The sequence below is a fragment of the Dama dama genome, chromosome 11, assembly GCF_033118175.1.
Source record: "Dama dama isolate Ldn47 chromosome 11, ASM3311817v1, whole genome shotgun sequence".
NCBI classification, from domain to species: Eukaryota; Metazoa; Chordata; class Mammalia; order Artiodactyla; family Cervidae; genus Dama; species Dama dama.
Genome location: NC_083691.1, coordinates 101,665,050 through 101,674,652, shown reverse-complemented (window position 1 = coordinate 101,674,652; position 9,603 = coordinate 101,665,050). Strand labels below are relative to the sequence as shown.

The following is a 9,603-nucleotide window of genomic DNA, read 5'->3' as shown; positions in this document are numbered from 1 at the left end:
CTTACGTCAGCGCCGTCGCCCACGACCGCCCCCACCGACACATGATGCCCGGTGGCAGCCCCCGAGGCAGGGGGATGGCGGGCGTGGAACACCGGGGAGGGGGGGATGGACCGCAAAGTGTGAAACCAGAATCAACACCTGGAGCTGGGCGGGCTTTGGGCTTCTTGGTCTCACTCCTGAAGAAACATACATCATCTTTTTCTCCTGATGCTTGTGTGACCCTCTTTCAAACGGGGTCTCATCTTGTGTGATAGGGCAAGTCTTGAAAAACAGGGAAAAGTCATTTTTTAAAAGAATTTCTTCTGCTGCTTCTCTTCCTCCTTTTCCTTCTCTATGTTTTTGTCCCTGTCCTGAGTAATGTCTGAGTTGACTTTAGTTTCCCAGAGCCCAATAACAGAGGTCAGGGTTGCAGTGGCCTTCTATCTCCTAGAGAACAGTTCAACCCTTGGGGTGTTATAAACGTAGCTCCTTATGTTAAACCAGCATCTTTCACCCACTTGGTGTGTACCCCGAAGTACGGAAAAGCAGTTTGGGCTCGTAGTAGTTTGAAAACTATATGATCTTATATTTTCTGTCATGTTTGGCTAGCTAATGTCTCCAAGCAGTGGGGTGAGTTTGGGAGGGGGGTAGGGGGGAAATAACACCAGAATGTTTTTTCATACAGTTCAGATTTGCTCTCAGTACTAGGTTTTCTGCTGTAAAATATATACTCCTTATAGGAGTTGTGAAAATAAGAGCCTTTCCTAGCGATGTTTCTTTCTGCTCTGTCTTCAACCCTTGCTGGTTGACAGTGGGAGATGTTTTTCTAGAGGAGTGGTCCCACCCTGGAGGTCTCATGCCCCCTGGGATGTTCTCAGGGCCTCTGAAATCCACTTGCATGTCAGCCATTGTAAATAACTAACTAATGGCTCTGGCATTTATGTGTTTTATGACACAGAGGCTGTTTTTTTAATGTATTGATATGTGATACAAATTCTTTTATATGCCTAGTTAAAATCATATCATTAAAAAAAAATTGTTGATATTCAGTTGCTAAGTTGTGTCTGACTCTTTGCAACCCCATGGACTGTAGCCCGCCAGGCTCCTCTGTCCATGGGATTTCTCAGGCAAGAATATTGCAGTGAGTTGCCATTCCCTTCTCCAGGGGATCTTCCTAGACCGGAGATCGAACCCATGTCCCCTGCATTGGCAGGTGGATTCTTCACTGCTGAACCAGTGTATAACTAGTACCATGTGCGTGAGGGGGTAGTGACCAGGGCTCAGGAGACGAGCATCACAGTGCTGACACAAGGTTTGGTGCTGGGCAGAACCCTAAGGAGATGGCAGTGCAGGGCCAGGAATTGTGTCCTCCAAGAGTTTTCATTTATAAACTTTGGTCACTGTTCATTTGTTCCTAAGATGAGCATCATGGAACTACTTTTCATCCTTCCATAATAGGCATAGCTTCTCACCATCAGCTTCTTATTTAAAAGTATTTATTTTATGGAACATTGAAAAGAAGGTAATTTATATGTGTGTGATTTTATTAGGCCTTTGTGTTTGCACTGAAAACCTGTGATTGAGGCCAGGAGCGGGGTCTCTGTTTAATTAACCTAGACATTTTAACTGATCTGTGTTGCTTTTATTGTTTCATTTTGGAAGAAGGAGGAAAAAAGACAGGTTTTTTTTTTTTTTTTAAAAACAGTTTTAAAACCAGGATTGGGTTATCACATGTGTTTATTTTCACACATATTCCATAAATGATATTATGTCCTAGGCACCAAGCCACCCTAAGGAATAATGCTTTGTCCTTGGGAAGTTCATAGCATAGAAGGGCAGACAGTTGTGAAAGGTAATGTGATATCAATACTCTTTCCTAAGGGCCAAATGCATGCCAGACTCTGGACCAGGTTCATCCTATGAATGATCTCATTTCTTCTTCACGCAGTCCAAGAGTCCAAGGATCCTATTATGACCTCTGTTTTGCAGATGAGGCTGTTGAGGCACAGAGAGGTTAAGTAACTTGTGCAGGGTCACACAGCAGGTAAGCAGGGCCTGGATTTGAAGCCAACAGTTGGATCCCAGAGTGCTATATTCTCAACTGCCATGGTACTAAACCAAACTATAAATGAAGCCTTCTGGGAGCACAGAGAAGAACTCTGAGGCTTCTGTCTGTGGGCATCCAGAGTGTGTTCAAAGAAAAGTTGAAGTTTAGCTCAGCCAGGAAGGGTTGGGGCACCTATGTTGGACAAATATGTGAGGAGGCTTCTCCTGCTAATGACAGTAGAAGAAAAGTGTCACAGGGCCATTTGTTCACACTTAGAGATGCATCACATTTTACAGGACCCTGGTTACTTTTCATCCTGGTAGATCTCAGTTCAGGGCTACATGGTTAATGTTGGTGAGGATGACATTCCTGTCCCTCAGAGCAAGATGTCACTCCTCATACACGTCAGTTGGGGCATAAAGTGAGTAAAAAATATAACACTAAAGAGAATATTTTATCAAGATATGCTGCCCAGGGATTTCACTTATTGGTACTAGAAAGCGTCCCAGTAAGTCATGAGAAAAAGAGATTTTGAAATGTTCTGATATAGGTGATGGCTTTTCTGGTGGCCCAGTGGTAAAGAATCTGCCTGCCATGCAGGAGATGCAGGTTTGATTCCTGGGTTGGGAAGATCTCCTGGAAGAGGAAATGGCAACCAACTCCAGTGTTCTTGCCTGGGAAATGCCATGGACAGAGGAGCCTGTTGAGCTACAGTCCATGGGATCACATAGAGTCAGACACGACTGAACCACTAAATAACAGCAACAAAAAATGAAGGTGACATGCACCCGAAAGATGCCAAGCTGGGCCATGGAAGAGCAAGATGCCTCTCCTGCCCTTGGGTGGCTTTTAGTTAGAAAACTAAATACTTGTTTGGTGCTACTGTGCCCAACCTTGCATCAGACCCTTTGAGGGCAGTGCATGGGCCAGTTAAGGCCGAGAGTGATGGTGCGTCAGGAGGACCAGAGAGGTCGTGAAAGGTGAGGTCCATGGACGGCCTGATGGGCTCCAGGGCTGACTCGGCCACTAGCACTTCAGTGCCCCCACTTTCTTTCTTCCGCATCTCAGCCATTGCCAGTTGGAGGCTAGCTGGGATGCCTTTTCTGCTCCTTGCTTCGGTGGATCTTGGTTACACATTAAGCTCAAGTTCAGTATCTTGGTGCTTTTATTTGTCCTCAGGGCTGCACAGTGATGAGTGAATGAAAGATTAGGGCAGATCAAATGTCAAATCTCAGCAGATGCCCTTATGATTAGAGTTGTTTCTATGAAGCAAACCAAAACATATGATAGGAAGATTATTTTTGAAAGGGAACTTTGATCAAAGTTGGATCCATGTTTCTTATTATTTTGAAGTTTGAATGTGTGAACACCTTTTAAAATCCCTTATTATATGGAGCTATTCTGAAACCAATAATGCCAAGAAACCTGTGAGCATTATTTATTATAAACTGAATGAAAATGAAAAATCTTTATATTTTAAACTCTTCAAGAATTATTCTATCCTATTTGGTCAGATTCCAGAGCAGACTATTGATCCCCAAAGAAAATCAAATTCCTGGGGTAGAGGGAACTGGGATTTTTAAAAATGACTGGATGAGAAATAATGTTGAAAATAGAAGGAAGTCTAGTGATCGTAGCATGTGACTTAGTCTTCTCTGTTTCAACAGTTTTGTCTGGCTTTCTGTTATTTTCTGTATGTTTTAGCTTAAATTATTTTTAACTTCCTTTATAATTGTAAAATTTTAAAGGAGTCTCAGAGGGGCCCACCTGGGAAACCTGGGGTAAGGTCTCTAGGATTTCTCATCATGCTAAGGCTTGAAGAGACTGAGAGAACTGTTTTCTGTTTAATTTTATCTTTTGATATATATTCCCATGTTTGTAGTTAAATGGGATGGACTGTTGAGTAATGTTGAATATTTTAGAGAAAAACGAGGAATCTACACTTGTAGACCCTTTCTTTTAGGAATGGATAGTATATAATTGCAGATGAGCTTCAGATTTAATTAAGAATCTTTCCAGGTTAAGGATGACAGAAAATCCAACTCAAACTGGCTTAAACAAATTCTAGAACTTACCATCTCATGTCAGTAAGCAGTCTCAGAATAGGATTTTCACAGACACCTCTCAGATGAAGTTAAGACTTTTCAGCTTTTTTCTCCTCTTGGCTTGGTTTCTAATGTGCTGACTGCCTTCTCAAACAGACTCAACTTTTATGCCCTCAAGTAGCTGCCATTTGTCCCTCTGGGTCCAAATCCAGCAGCAAAGAGCTTTTGTCCCAGCATTCGCGAAAGTGCTGAGATTCACTCTGATTGGACCAGCTGAGATCAAGTACCTATCCCTGAACCAATCACAGTGGGTGGACTGTGATGTACTCATTGATTTACCTGACCTTATCTTCACTCCTCTCCTGGGGGGCGGGGGGGATGGAGTTATGAAGACTGAGAATGGGTAACTAGGGCAGCAAACCATTGATATCCACTAGATTTTACTCAGTGATACAAATGGATGCTTACTTGTGTGCAAAGGAGCCATTTCTTGACTTCCAAGTAGCCACCTGTCATTTACTTCTCACACTTCCTATGCCTTTTGTTCGGCTGGCTGGAAGAGGGACCTCAGTAGCTTACAAGATTGTTCTTGCTGTTGAGTTGCTAAGTCGTGTCCGACTCTTTGTGACTCCATGGACTGTAGCCCACCAGGTTCCTCTGTCCATGGGATTCTCCAGGCAAGAATACTGGAGTGGATTGCCATTTCTTTCTCCAGGGGATCTTCCCAACCCAGGGGTCGAACCCATGTCTCCTGCATTGGCAGGCGGGTTATTTACCATTGAGCCACCAGGGAATCCCAGCTTGCAAGGTAGTCCTTATGAATTGAGTTTTGTGTCCATTATTCTTCAGCCTGGTGTGCAGTTGGTGACAGAACAATCCCTATTCACAGATTGTCGGTCATTTCTTCCACCTCCCTCGCAGCAACCCCAGCTCCTGGTGCCAGCTGTCTGACTCCTTCCTTATTGGCCCATGGCATTGTCTTTTGTATTTGAGAAGGATATTCTCATTTCATGCATCCACATTTTCTTTATGTGAAGCAAACCCAGGAGCTTTGTCTCTCTGAGTTTCTCCATGTCATTTAGCTAGAACCAGTGATTTGTTTCAAAAATGTTCTCTGATTCTGATAAAATGTTTTGTCATCTCTTATGCCCAAGAAGCAAGTCTTTCCTTAGCAGAAAGTACCTCCCAAAGATTCATCTATTTTGCCAGTCAAATGCCACAGGAATACTGTCTCTAATAAGAATCCCTTTCTCAGTTTTGACCACTGGCAGGGTGACCAAGGCCACTTAGCAAAACAACAACAACAAAAAAACCAACCTCACATTTCTTTTTTTGTTTTAAAGCCTTTTACTCTGTAGTGGGATCTAGCCGATTAACAGGCTATACTGTGATAGTTTCAGGTAAACAGCGAAGGGACTCAGCCATGCACATACATATATCCCAACCTCACCTTTCTTTGTCTTCTAGGTTTAAGGCATATCTAGTGACTTCTCAGTGATTACAACCAGTGAGCAAAGGATGGGTGCTGTATAAATCGGGAACTTCATTGTTTACTGTGGTTGTCCAGTTCACTTTTAGACGCTCACTTCATTTTCATTCATTTAGAAAGACACATATTTGTTCTGCTTGAGCATTCACAGTCTGTTTCTGATTAGTTACAATGGTCTTGACCAGGGCTAAGTTCACATTTCAGCTTTAATTTATGTCTTCCCTATCTGCTGGGATACGTTGCTTGTTACCCCATACAACAGAAGATCTCTTATTTATTCCTTCTCATTTTCATGTGAACAAAGTAATTTGGTATGAGAACTACCTAGGCGAAGCTAAGTAGACTAATATTATAAAAGAATAAGACAGAGATACTGTATAAAATTCCAGATTACTGGTGCATAGAAGAAAACTTTAGTAATTTCTTGAGCTGATAATTCCAAATGCTTAGGTATTCTTCTTGAGAAGAGAAGACAAAGGTATTAGAACTGTTCAAAAAGGGTTCCATGGAACTGGGCCAAGGTTTTTGATGAATGCATGTCCACAAAGATAGACTGTACACTTAAAAAATTTGTTTAATTAATTACTTATCTTTGGCTGTGCTGGGTCTGCTTCGCTTCAGGGGGCTTTCTCTAGCTGTGGTGCCTTGCTTCTCCTTGTGGCGGCTTCTTTTGTTGCGAAGCACCGGCTTTAGGCTCAGTAGCTGCAGCACACAGGCTCAATGGTGTGGGGCATAGACTTAGTTTCCCTGTGGCACGTGGAACCTTCCCAGACCAGGGATGGAACCCATGTCCCCTGCATGCGCAGGCAGATTTCTATCCACTATACCACCAGGGAAGTCCACTCAGGATGTTTCGAAGAGAAAATATGCCCAACCAGATCTATGTTTTTAGCTCTGTGGCCATTTGTTCTCTGTTCCCTCAATCTTATTGGCCCTGAATCCTGTTCAAAATGTGGGCAGGGTAGGAGCCCAAAGAAGGACATGGTAGTCAAATTAAGGAAGAAAGGCTTCAGAGAAGTCACTGACAGTTCAGTGATGACCTCATGTCTTCGCTGAAGTGATCTTCTCAGGGCCCCCTATTCCTGTAAGGAGAAACACAGGCGTCTCAGCCTTTTGGCCTCCTCTGAGCCTGGGAACCAGGACACCCTTTGTCTCGATCCCACACCTTCAGCCTTCTCTTACACAACCCACCTTTGCAATAAATGTTGTGGGTGGCATTTGTATTTTCACTGTGTTCATGGGTATGTCTGCCAAAATACAAAATCTTGCTGATAACACGTGAATTCTTCCGGTGTAGAAATGAATGCCGTCATCCAGAGGTACGGAAAACAAGCCCACTTAAAACTGTTTAATAACATGTAACTTTTATAACTTTTATAAGATGGTACATTTCCTCTTAACCTCTGCCACCAAAGGCATTTGAAGACCTGAAGTGGGTTCCATGAAAAAAATCCACATAAAATAGCCTTGGAAAAGATATTGTATGTGTGTGTGTGCATTGTAAGATGTTAGGCTGAGTGCTTTTGTTTTCTTTTCCCCCATTTATACAGACTTTTGTTCTGCTCTTAGATAAAATACTAATAAACAGGAAGTTCAAAAAAATGTGGTGCAATTGTTCTGAATGTTGTTTTTCTTGTAAGGCTTTACGGACCATACCGCACCATCCTATTCAAAGCAGCCCCTGTAGGTGGTGGTGTTAAAAAAGAAATGAACCAGTTGGGCTGCTGGAACCGGCTCTGCATCTGCCTGCCTCCCAGTGAGGCCTCAGCCTTCAAGATCAGTGGGGCCCACTCAGACTTTTCAGTGGTTTCCTCTTTATTTGCCCTGAACCCAGTTGTAGAATTTTAAGGATGTGAAAGTAAGGCCATTCCTATGGAAAAAAATTTTTTTTTCTTTGCTCATCATCCTGAGTACGTGAGGCTTTTTCATTTCCCCTGAATATTCGTTTGTGTGTGTCTCTGAGAGAGACAGAGTCTGGTGTGTGTGTGTGCGTGTGTGTGTTTTAAAGAACCAAGAGCAAACAATTTAATAGGAATGTGCAAACTTTGTTTGTCTTTAAGACAGCTCCTTGGTCTGTTGCCATTGGAACAAGTTGTCAAGAAAAACCTGAATCTTGTTCTGCTTTTCTCAAAGGGGGACTTGAATAATCACAGCAATAGCTAGTTTCAGGATCTGAGAATGAATTCTCCTGAATGGAACCCTCACCTCCCTAGGTCCTGTGCCCTTAGCAATTCCTGGCACTGTGTGAACTGGGGTCTGGGAGCTCCTGCCCCTCGGCCACGCAGAAGCTAGACAGGGGAGCTGTGGAGATGTTCTGGTGTTGAGGGGACAGTTATCAGTCACAGTGTAATGTCACCTTGCTTCTGATAATCCTGCACTTGTTCCTCTGCCTTTCAGGGCTTCCCCATGCTGTGTGAGGGTTTGCAGAACCTGGAGTTTTAGACCCTCTGGCCTTTCAATTTGCCCCCACCATGGTGTCACCTGCTTGGATGTCCCATAGTGGGGGTGCCAGCAGGAACAGAGATGCAGAGCTGCAGGAAGGGGGAGCTGAGGAAATCAGAATGCCAACGAGGAGACAGGCCGGGCTGTCCCGAGTGTGTTCAGGGTCCCAACCCCTGCCCAGGGGAACCCTCCCCCAGAAGACTCCTGCCATCACTCGGGCTTTGATCCTCAGCTGCCCGGGTCTCCTTCTGAGCTCCCCAGTGCCTGCTCTCATCGTCAGGCCTGGACCATGGCTGGTGCTGCAGCGCTCAGACACTGCCTGTCCTAGACCTGCCCCTCTGCCTTGTCTGTTTCTGCACTCCGTGTTAAGTGAAACTCACTGCTAAAAACCAGAAGGAAAAGATAGGCATGCTGTCACAGGAAACTGAGCCAGGGCAAGGTAAGAGGGGGGAGTGCCAAGTGCCCAGACCCCACCCCGGGATCCCAGCAGCTGGACCTCCGAGGCCATTTGAATAAGTGCTTATTGCTGTGAATGCCAAAAAATGGGGGAGAGGAGTGATGGTGAGTCAGAGGCAGTGAGGTGGATGGAAGAGCCTGTTATGCAGAGTGAAGTACGTCAGAAAGAGAAAAGCAAGTATCGTATATCAACGCGTAAATGTGGAATCTAGAAAAGTGGAATGGAGACGCAGATGTAGAGAATGGACTTGTAGATGCAGCAGGGGAAGGAGAGAGTGGGACAAATGGAGAAAGTGGCATTGCCACATATGCACCATCATACGCTAAATAGATAGCTGGTGAGAAGTTGCCGCAGGGCACAGGGAGCCCAGCCTGGCCCTCTGTGATGACCTGGAGGGATGGGATGAGGGGAAGGGGAGAGAGGCTCAAGAGGGAGGTGACATGTGTACAACTGCGGTTGATTTGTGTTGTTGTATGGCAGAAGCCAGTACAACATTATGTAACTGTGTAACTGTGGTTGATTTGTGTTGTTGTATGGCAGAAGCCAGTACAACATTGTAGAGCAATTTTCCTCCAATTAAAAAATAAATTTAATTTTAAAAATGGGAGGGAGGAAATAAATCCCTTCTCTTACCCTGAACCTGGTAGGATTTCACCAGTTAGTCATCCCATGAAGTCTTTTCTGGGCTTAGCCCTCTTGGGAGAAGAATTAGGGTGTGTGTGTGTGTGTGTGTGTGTGTGTGTGTGTGTGTGTGAGAGAGAGAGAGAGAGAGAGAGAGAGAGAGAGATTCTCTTTGGTTCTGGAGAAAGATTCTAGAGAGACAAATGTCTCCTTGTGGAGTTTGGTGTTTGAAGGATGTTTTAGGGCAAAGAAGCCTGATTTTGACAGGATTAACCAGTTTCTTGGAGGGCAGTGATCACGGTTCCTGGATATGGTGGTTAGTGGATTTCCCTAAGACATTGCACATTTTATGTTGAATACATAGGTATTCGGCTCTCTTATGGTTATTTTTTAAAAACTTTTAATTTTCTGTTGGGATATAGCCAATTGACAAGGTTGTGATAGCTTCAGGTGAATAGTGAAGGGACTCGGTCGCATATCCATGTCTCCATTCTCGCCCACACTCCCCTCCCATCCAGACTGC

At 44.2% G+C, this 9,603-nt stretch overlaps 1 long non-coding RNA gene across 3 annotated transcripts in view; it reads left to right on the top strand.

Moving 5' to 3' along the window:
* LOC133065227 (uncharacterized) overlaps nucleotides 1–9,603 on the top strand; it is a 269,805-nt gene that overhangs the window by 30,747 nt on the left and 229,455 nt on the right. The window lies entirely within an intron of this gene.